This window comes from Phoenix dactylifera, chromosome 2, assembly GCF_051530095.1.
Source record: "Phoenix dactylifera cultivar Ajwa chromosome 2, Ajwa_hap1_PhDact_Kaust_v1.1, whole genome shotgun sequence".
NCBI lineage: Eukaryota > Viridiplantae > Streptophyta > Magnoliopsida > Arecales > Arecaceae > Phoenix > Phoenix dactylifera.
Window position 1 is genome coordinate 45825630 of NC_143191.1, and position 11401 is coordinate 45837030.

Sequence of the window (11401 nt, forward strand, 5' to 3'; positions counted from 1 at the left end):
TGTTCCTCGTTGCTTAGAAATTGGTAGCTTCTTTATCATCTAACATTCTTGCGAATACATGATTCTTATTCTATTCTAGATTGTAATCTCTAATGGAGGCTATAGTTCCATGAGGAAAGATTCTTTTCATGATGAACCCTACAACATATTCGTGATTAGAAGGAAGACAAATAATCAAATCAGTTAGCAAATACTAGAACAAAATAGGCTTTCAATGGCATATTTCAATCCTCTTCCTCGTTACTTAGAAATTGGTAGCTTCTTTATCATCTAACATTTCTGCGAATACATGATTCTTATTCTATTCTAGATTGTTATCTCTAATGAAGGCTATAGCTCGATGAGCAAAAATTCTTTTCATGATGAACCCTACAACGTATTCGTGATTTGAAGGAAGACACATAATCAAATCAACTAGCAAATAGTAGAACAAAATAGGCTTTCTATATATGCACCATTTAAAGCAACAATTTTGATCAGCTGTGGCAAGAAAAGAGACTATACTTTTAAGACTTGTTTGGTTGCTTATATTTGCGCATGCCGACTTAGTTTCGGCCATGAGAAATTGCTTTAGGTGTTTGGTTGGTCGAAAGTGGAGCTAGCCAAACCTATATCCCACTATGGCCCAACTGAGGAAGAAATGTTCCGCAATAAAATTTTCTTCAAAAGTAAGAACAGAATTTTCTTCATAAAATTTTGTTAGCAAACGAAATGTAAACCAAACCTGAATCCAAATATTTTAGGTTGGGTTTGAGTCATACATGACCTATTGTGGTTCGAATCTGGCCCAAGGGTGACCACGCCGGAGGCGTCAGGGGAGTTGTCAGAGTACAGAGGAAGACAGGAAGAGCCACCTCCTGTGACCGACGGTGTACCTGCATAAAACCTCATCGGTATTTCCGGTGAGGGCCCTCCGACACTCAAGTTAGAGTGGAGCTTAGTATGTCTAGCCAAAAGTTCCTTAGGCGTTACCTATTGGGGTCCTTTATAGTCCTGATAGGAGTGCTTAGGTGGCAGAGGTATGGCCCGTTCCCATCATAAGAGAAAGTGGCATGCAGCCTGACCTTGCTTATGGCGCGCGGTGGAGTCTGTCCTTGGGAATGGTGAGATATTGACAGCCGTAGCAGGGTATGGCTTGTTCTCATCATGAGTAGAATTGGGGCGCAACTTAAGCTTGCTTGTGACGTGCGGTGGAGCCCGTTCTTGAAAACGGTAAGATGCTGCCCCTGACTGTCGTGGGCCAGTAGGCGGAGCACGGCGTGGCGGCGTCGCAATGCACGCACATGGGTGCGGTGGTCGGCGAGGCCGAGCTTATTGAGGTTGCATCAAGCATTTGGCGAGGTCGGTTAGATGGATGCTGAGGTCAGCCTAGCATCCCAGGCTCGGAGGTGTGCTCAGTGAAGTGCCGTAAGCTTGAGGGTCGAGGCGCGTTATTGGAGAAGGTGCCCGAGCTTGCTGGGGCGCGTCGGCGAATAAGGAGGGTGCCTCGGACTTGGCCGGGGCGCGTCGGCGAATATTCGAGGTTGAAGGAGCTTTCGGCGAAGTCTGAGGTCGGGCTGGTTCTGGGCCGGACCAAGGACATGTCCAGTCGGCATTAGTGTCTGTTGGGCCGAAATTGGTTGACCGTTTTGATGTAGGTTGCATGGTCCATTTTGCCCCTCATCATTTGCCCCGCACTTCCGAGGTTGAGTTGCTCTTCATCTCGGGTGAAGGAAGTAGTCGGATTGTCGGTCGTCCTGCGGTGTGGCCCAGCACCTATGAAAACGCGCATGCCGAGTGGGGGACACTTGATGCATTTTGTAGCTGAGAGCTTTAAGTCAAGTTTTCGGAGCCGGGCTTAGGTGGCTTGAGCTGCCACGTTGCCCTGAGCAGAATCTATCATGGGGACTTCTTTGTGTTCCACGAGTGCATTCTCTTCCAAGAGGTTGCTGGATGGAATGGAAAGGGGCGACAATTAATGCCTCGTCCCCTGAAACGCCCCGCTAGATGGAACGCGAGAGGCCGACTATTAGTGCTCCATTCTCCGAAGCGTCTCGCCTAATGGAATGCGAGATGCCAGCTATTAATATTCCGATCTCTGGAACACCTTCTATAATGATCAGCATTTGGTGCCGCGATCCGGAAAAAATTGTTGAGATCGTTTGGGGCCTGCCATATGGCAGAACTCAGCTCATCTGATCGCTTGGGCTATCCGATCAGACGGTTGTAGTGGGCTATATAAGACCTGGAGAGGGCCTTAGGATCGTTATTTGATCCTTTCCGCCTCTACTTCCTTTCTTCTCGGTCGCCATTGCTGTGGTGTTTGAGCCTCTCTCTGGGCGTTCTGGGAGCTTCTCATCAGCCTTTGCACCGAGAATTCCTCCCAAATTGATTTGTCCACTTCGACAATTAGCGTATGGTTCATCAAAATCAGAGATTTTACAATCCCCAGCGATCGTCCTTCTTTACCCCGATCATCTTCGTCGGCAAGCTTTTTGGGTATGCATTTTATCCTTCTCTCGGTCGCTCAAAGAGTCTCTTGTCTTCTTCCTTTTTGTAATTCTGTGATCAAGGCAACGAGTTCACCCACAAGGGCCTTGATGTTCGGTGCAGGTTCGTCCCGAGTCCAGACTTCTTCCGGTGTGGGAGAGACTGAGCTCGAGGCGGGCCTGGGTCCGCATGGGACCTACTCACTCTTGAGTGATGAGGACTTGGGCACGGTTCGTACCCAATTCTTCATTCCTCCGGAGTTTGTTCTTAAGCTTCCGGACCTCGAAGGACGGGTTATCAACCCTCCTAAAGGTTGGATCCGAGTGTACATAGAGATGCTCCGAGCAGGGCTGAGATTCCCTGCACACGGGTTCGTATGAGGGCTTCTAATGGCTTACCGTCTTATTCCTACACAGCTTGCCCTGAACTTATGGAGAATGATAATTGTTTTCCTCGCCTTTTGCCTTGCACATGGTCTGTCCCCCTCAATGAACATCTTTGGAGGTTGCTTTATATTAAAGGACAACCCCGCAGACAAAGAGTGGTGGTACTTCTTTCCCTGAAGAGGTCGTAAGCTTTTTGAGGGTATTCCTACCTCTATCCATGGGTGGAAGGACAAGTTTTTTCTTATTTTCTTCGAGCGGTCATGGGGGTTTAATCCGACCTGGAGCTTTCTGCTGCCTCGGCAAATAACAGGCTTCCACAGTTGTTGCAATCTGAGCAGGGCATTTTAGATAGTTTGCTCGGGCTTGGGGGAACTTCACAACTCTCTGACTTGCTCGGTGAGGAGGCTTTAGTAAATCTTGGCCGAGCCCAGCTTGCCCCGAAGGTAAGAGTAACTTAGTTGCTCCTTTTTCCTTCCCATGCTGAGTTCTAATAAGATCTTTTGTCATCAGATATTGCAGAAATGATTTTCAGCACCAAGACATTGATGACCAAGTATAGGAAGAAGATGGCCACCTCGGAGGGGGCTCAGCTCGAAAGGAGGCTGAAGAAGATCAGAGTTAGCTCTGACTCCTGGATTGAGCGGAGTGAGCTTGGGGCGATTGAGGTCGTCGCCCTTGGTCAAGCCGGATCTGATCAATCTCTTGCGGTGGCGGTTGGGGTGTCTTTATTGGCAGTAAGAGGGAGTCCTTCTAGTTTAATTGCGGCCGTGTCCATCGGCCAAGTCCAGAAGGCCGGAGAAGCTATCCGGCTATCTAAATCGGATCCCGAATTGGGGAGAGGGTCCGAGCTCTCGACTCCTTTTGTAGGCCTGACCCCTGCTGAGGTCGTGGCTTTCCCTGAAGCTCCGATCTCAGCTGGGGTTTTGATTTTCCCTCGGGTTCCAGCGTCAACCGGGGCCGACTCTATTTCTTCCGAGTCCGGGATAAGAATTATTTATATCATCAAGCAGGATTCGGACCTACAATCAGTTAGTTAACAGCCAACTACTCTATCATTGAGTACAAAAGGAAATGGATTAATAAAATATTCCTAGGAAAAGAATTCTAATGCTTCTACCCCATCTGTCTGAATGATTGGTTTCAACTTAGCGGAAAGAGTCGTTGATGAGCAGAAAAACATCCATTTTGGTTCTACATTTGTTTGAATGAAATGTTTAAGTAATTTCATGCATCTAACCAAAAAAATCATTTCTTCCATTGCCCTTTTTTTTATCAATTTCTTTTTATTATGTAAATTATATTTTTATTTTTTTAATAGATTTTGGTAGTCTTTCGGTGGCATATTTCGATCATGTTCCTCGTTGCTTAGAAATTGGTAGCTTCTTTATCATCTAACATTCTTGCGAATACATGATTCTTATTCTATTCTAGATTTTAATCTCTAATGAAGGCTATAGCTCCATGAGCAAAGATTCTTTTCATGATGAACCCTACAATGTATTCGCGATTAGAAGGAAGACAAATAATCAAATCAACTAGCAAATACTAGAACAAAATAGGCTCTCTATATATTCACCATTTAAAGCAACAATTGCAAGAAAAGAGACTATACTTTTAAGACTTGTTTGGTTGCTTATATTTGTGCATGCCGACTTAGTTTCGGCTATGAAAAATTACTTTAGGTGTTTGGTTGGTCAAAAGTGGAGCTAGCCAAACTTATTTCCCACTATGGCCCAACTGAGGAAGAAATGGTCCGGAGTGGATCTAGCCTAGGGTTTTGCAAATTCTAGAGTAACTTATAGAAATATTACAAAAGGATGGCAAGTTTTGATTACAAAATTCCATATTTTGGATCAAGTCTAAATTTCATAAATTTTGATCCGACCTAACTTGAATTGACCCAAAGAAAATTTTTCAAATCAACTTTTCTTTTCTATGTTAAGAGAAAAGTGCTCAAATTAATTTTATTTACATTAAGAAAGGCCAGGTATTGAGCTAATTAGCCCTCTAAAGAAGATTATAGTTCTAAATAAAAATCAATTTTATTGAATTTTGACCATGTTAGCAAACAATTTTCTTGCAGTCGAATTTTAATTTGATTCAAAAATAAGAATAAAATTTTCTTCATAAAATTTTGTTAGCAAATGAAATGTAGACCAAACCTGAATTCAAATATTTTAGGTTGGGTCTAAATGATACATGATCCCAACTCAATCTGAATGACTTGCTGGGTCTAATATATTTTCTATAGACCTAATCCGACCGACTCGATCATCTACTGAATTAGATCCAGGTCCAATATCAAGGCCGGCACAAGTTGGGATCGAGTATTCTCCAGCCATACTCGACCCACTTCTAATCGTAGTTTTACCATTGGAAAAGCCAATCAATTAAAGCAATGAGGGTATTTGAGCTCTCTAAGACCATAAGGTCACTGGAGGCGGAGGATGTGGGACATAGTGGTCCATGTGAAAGGCGGGGTCCGCTGGTTCTCATGGGAGCACGGACGCACACCGCTAAGACTCCGATAATACGCTCCCCCCGGCAAACAGCTCGATAGCTTTAAATTCAAACCAAAACCCAAAACCCAAAACCTTTCTACCCCTCCATCAAAACGCTCCCTCTTCGACATAGCCATCCAGTACCTTTAAACCTTTGTTTGCTCAAGCTTTAAAATGTTTCATAGCGTCCATCAAACCAGTGGAAGAGATTCTTGTAATGAATCAGATACTTGTTGCAAAGGATTAAGGCCTTGCCGAGCTTCGAGCGAGAGTCATAATGCTTTCATGGTCTCAAGGTTGGTGAGGAGATGCAATTAGTGGAACTATATATTTGGAAGAAACAAATCATTACTAGTTTATTCATGACTAGTATTTCATTCAGAAAAAAATAGAATTTTATCCAATAATATCCTCTCATCCTATATAGAAGAAAAATTTAATAGAGCAAAAATATTAAAAGAATTAGTCAAGGCAGAGGCATTGATTTAGGGTACCCCATTCTTCATGTTGAGTCCGAATTTGGATAATAAAAATGTGCATCAAGTCCGTATTGGGCGAAGATCGGCCCAAGTATTTATTGGTTATCAAATATTATATTAAACAATTTATTTTTTTTAGAAAATTATGAATGAAATATCCAATAGATGCTACAAGAATTGAATCACGGACAACAACTACTTGATGGTCAAGCATATAATAATAACGGACGAAAACTTGAAAAGATATGCTTTAGTTAAAATCATATATAAATATCCAAAAATACTCTAACATTTCATTATTTTTTTGGTTTTCCAATTAAAAAATAAATAGAACTAATAATAGTATTTCTATATGTATATGTGTGTGTGTGTAAATATATGTAGCTATATATGTATAGATATTCGTATATAGTAAGATGGTCAGGCTGGGTATGAAACCTTCGAATCCAAACCTAATCCGAAAGTTTTAGTGAATTTGATATTCTCATACATGATCCATTCATCATTGGATTCGGATCAGGATTGGGTTAGGCACTGAAATTGTCGGTAGGAGTGGCAGCCCTACTCTCTACCATGCTCATCCATTCACCAACCATCCGCATGTTTATAATTCCCTGAAGGTGTGTGTCTGCGAGGCACGCACCTCAGCTGGCTTCGGCTATCATGGATGCCAATATGCCATTGAAAGCGAGGAGCAGGGTAGAGTTCTTTAGTTTGGGGACCATTCCCTGCAAGCCTAGAGTGTTTTTCTGGGCATCTTACAGTTCTCCTCCTCTTTTTTTTATGGCTTTATGTACAAATATTTCTTGCCTGCTGATCCCCTCACACATTCCGAAACTTTTGCTTATATGTTTCTTATCAGGCTTCCAAATGCCAGGACCCTCCGAACCTGGCACGGTTACCACTTACCACTCCACAATTCTCTCTCTCTTTCTCATAAAAATGTTCACAATTTAGACACTGCACTAACGCCTGCACTGACTTAGGTGAGGTCCATGGAAATAGTGTCATGTTGATAAGGTCTATCACGATCAAAGTTTTCAAGGTTTGCAAGCATTTGTTCTCTCAGTAATGGTGAAAAATTGAAATTAAAGATGCCGTTGCAGACGTACAGTATCATAGCATTAAGTTCAATGTTGACAAGAGGTCTTCTTCCCTTGCACAAAGCCACAGATATTTAAATGCATAATGGGTGACTTGGATCTCAATTTCACCTTTACTATAACTTATGATCCTAATAAATTTTAATAGACCTTACCCATTTTTTCTCAAAAAAATGCATTCTGTAATCACATAGAATGCTAGCATGGCAGAAATCAAAGGAATCATTGTAATAAATAAATTTTATCCACGGAGAGCTGTCAAAATTGTTGTAGAAACTGGTAACGATTCTAGGGTACTAGTCGATCAAGTTGGTAAGATCTCTTTATTTTGAAGCAAGAGGTTTGGATTCAATTTACGCCGTCTTCACAATGCATGGTCTCAATGGATTATTGATGCATATTATCCAACTTTATTTTTTAAGTTAAAAAATAAAAATTAATGTTCTTCTTTTGAGCAAAAATTTAGATATTTATCCTCTCTCTCTTTCTTTCTATCTTGGCTATTAATCACTTGTAGGGACATGTGTAAAAATAATAATTAAAGATATAAAAGAGATGTGGAAAAGATCTGTTACTAAGGTGTCTGGTAGTGACATGCATACGGTGATAGGACAGCCAGTTTGGTTTGGCTAATAAAGCCATGTTGTTCCATCTCTTGTCAATTTCATATAACTATTCCACTAAAATCTCCTCTATTTCTGTTATCTGTAGCTTTCCTGCTGCAAATGGGTGAAGGTGCTGTAGCTAAAACCCAATTAAACTCGCTAGTTAGGTCCAGGTCAAAGAGCCCAGCTCTTTGATACATATCTGGATCAGGTCTCAACCATTGAATTAGCGCACCAGTAGGAAGGGCACTCCAAATGGATAAGGCTCGGCCGTCGTAGGATTTGGGAAATATCAGACTTAATGTTTCAAGCCGGTGATTTTCGGGTCACAAAGGAGCAACCTTGCTATTACATCGAAGCTCAGCCTCAATATATAGTAATCAGAAACTTTTGAGGGGTTAATATAAGAATAAGTGTCGACAAGAATTAATGGATGCTTAAGCATTCTAGAATCCTATCCATGGTGAGGTCCTCCAAAAAGTATAAGGCGATTGGTTTCTAATGTTGAACACAAGAAGCTAGTCCATCAATTACGGTCTTGAAGCAAGTAATTTTACTTGCTTTCTAGATGATGGGTGGGTTTTGATTCAATGGGTCTCTCGGATGGATCTGGTTGGACCATGAAATGAGTCCAAAGCTGAGACGTGGGTCGGTTTTTTCTTTGTCGAGCTAAGAAAAGGTACTGGCCAAGTGGCCAACCGGGTGTAGACGCTTCACGTGTATGTCGGACGGAAACAACTTTTGCAGGTGGATCCGGTGCAGCTTTTAGTTCAGAACAATGAATGTAACCTATTAAATGTTGGTAGGAAGACAGTCTAATCTTGGCATTGCCTTCATAAGTCCAAGCACCGGTTAAGGCCGATGAAAGATATGCCATTCTTTCTATCTTATATATATATATATATATATATATATATATATATATATATATATATATATATATATATATATATATATATATATATATATATATATATATATATATATATATATATATATATATATGTTGTTGTGGTTCAAATCTGGCCCGAGGGTGATCACGCCGGTTGAGCCGAGGGAGCCGCCGGTGTAGAGAGGGGAAGACAGGAACTACTTCCTGCGTGACGGCCGCGGACCTACACAAAGCCTCACTGGTGGGGTTCCGGTGAGGACCGTCCGATGTTCAAAATAGAGTGGAGTTTAGTAGGCCTAGCCAAAAGAGAGTCCGCTTAGGAATTACTTGACCGAGCTATTTATAGCCTTGGTGGAGTGGCCCGGGTGACGGAGGTACCGTCGATCCCCATCATGAGGGGGTATGGCTTTAAGCCGGGTGGCGTGCAACCCAGATGGACAGGTGACGTGCGGTACGACCCATTCTTAAGAACGATAAGGTGTTGACAGTCACAACAGGGTATGGCCAGAGTAGTCAAAGTGTCGTCTGACTGCTGTTGGCCGGTTATGAAGGCATGGTGCGGTAGTGTGATGGAGTACGGCCGCGTAGGTGGGCGTGGGCTCATACGCTGGCGCGCTCGCTGACGAGGCCAAACTCGTTAAGTAGTTGCGTTATGCGTCTGACGAGGTCGGCTTGGCGGATACTGGGAGTAGCTCGGTTTCGTGGGCTCCGGGGTGTGCTCAGAGGTGCGCCCCAAGCTCAAAAATCAGATCGTATCGCTGGGGGTTTGGCGTCCCGAACTTGGTCGGAACGGGTCGGTGTTTGTCTAGAGGCACTCCGAACTTGATCGGCGAGTGTTCGGAGTTGGTGAAGTTTTCGGCGAAGTTCTGAGGACGAGCTGACCCTGGGCCGAGGTGAAGATTTATCCAATTGTTGTTGGTGTTTACTAGGCCGAAACTGGGCGGCCTTTTAGCCGTGGGCTGGATGACCCATTTTTTCCTCTATCATTTGCCCCCCACTTCCGAGGTCGAGCTGCCTTGCGGCTCGGACGATGGAAGTAGTCCATCTCCTGATCGTCCAGTGCTTCAGTTAGATAAGCAGAGAGATGCGCGTACCAGAGTAGATATGTGTTTTAAGGGTTGGATTGGGTTGCTACATCAGTTGAAGTGGAAGGGGTCGCTAGAGTTCCTTTAATGCCTTGCATGCGTGCTCCCTTTCGAAGCGTTGCTGGGCGGAACACGAGGGGCCTCATTAATGCTCAATTTTAAAAGCATCCGTCATAATGATCATCCTTTAGTATGACAGCCTGGGGGAAGATTTGATACGACAGGCTCGGGGGTTGCCGCGTGGCGAGATCTGACCGCCCTGCTGTTTCAGGGAGCCGATCAGAGCCGCTAAAGCAGGCTATATAAAGCCCTAAGAAGGAGGTCTCCGGGATCCCTATTTTTTTCCCTTTTTTTAGCTGTCGTCGCCTCCTTTTCAAACCTCTTTGAAGGTTCACGGAGTAATCCGGAGTTTTCCGGCGGACCTTTTTCCATCTTCTTTCCTTGGTGAGCAGGGGCGGCCCAATACATTTGGGGGCCTAAGGCAAATCCAATGAATGAGGCCTCTTTTTTTTAATAATAATTTTTTTTAATAAATATAAAATATTTAAAAAAATGATATAGAAATAGATAGCTATCAAGTATACTATTTCAATAAAGATATATAAATTTAATAAAAATAGGTAAAAAAACTTTTTAATTTAATATAATTTTTAAATGAAAGTAAATAAAAGTAATTGCTCGAAAAGAAGGGCCATGAAACTGATTAATTAACTAAGATAATGCTTGACAATAGTGTTTACCATGTCAAGCAAAAGCCGAATAGGAAATGGTTATCTCATGCCACTTCATTGTCAAGGTAATAAAAAAATTGCACCTCTCTATAAGAGAAAGTAGGGGCATTATGGGAAATTCACTCCATCCAATAAATAAAAGTCCCATCCCACCATCTCCCCTTCAAGTGAGTACCCAAGCAGCAACTGCAACATCACAGCACAGCAGCCATTCAACTCCCTCTAGCTCCTTTTCTCTCTCTACCACCCAAGAGGGGAGAAGAAACCGAGAGGAGAAAATTAAAAGAATCTCCACCCTCCAAGAAGTCCATCTCCGATCCCCCTATCTTTCTTCCCGATGGCCTAGCTGGATCAGGAGTAATGTGAGGGAAGGAAAACCAAGACCAAAACCAAAAAAGAGAAGGGATGAAAGATAAGAGTGGAAGATGAAGGGGGGAAGACGAGAATGGAAGGAATGAGTGTTTGTATAGCTGCAGCATCTTCCGATGGGGGCCTTTCCTGGGCCGGGGCCCTTAGGCGACCGCCTCAGTCGCCTAAGGCTCGAGCCGGCACTGTTGGTGAGTCCCCTAGATAGGCGTCTTTACCCTTTGTGGGTTGCTCAGAGATCTTTTCCTTTTTCCTTTACTGTAGGCGAGGCAATGGGGTCACCTTTGAGAGCTCTAGTGCTTGGCGTAGGCCCGTCTCAAGCTCGAGTTTCCTCATCATCGGAGGAAGCGGAGCTTGGTGGGAACCTCGACCCATATGGTCTTAGTTCTTGTATGGTCGGGGAAGAATTGTCTCATGTCAGGGGACAGTTTTTCATTCCCTCAAGGTTCACTTTGGAACTCCCTGGTACCGGGGGTCGCATCGACGATCCTCCGAAGGATCGGATCGGGGTGTATATAGATACACTCCGAGCGGGATTGAGATTCTCCTTGCATGGATTCGTGAATGAGCTCCTGGTGACTTACCACTTAGTCCCAGCGCAGCTCACTTCGAATTCATAGAGGATGATAGTGGGTTTCCTTGTCTTGTGCCTCGCACATAATTTATTTCTTTCGGTCAATGTCTTTCGGAGGTGCTTCATGCTGAAGGCCAACTCTGCAGGCAAAGGGTGGTGGTATTTCTCTCCTCGGGGAAGCCACTCGCTCTTCCAAGGTGCGCCTTCCCC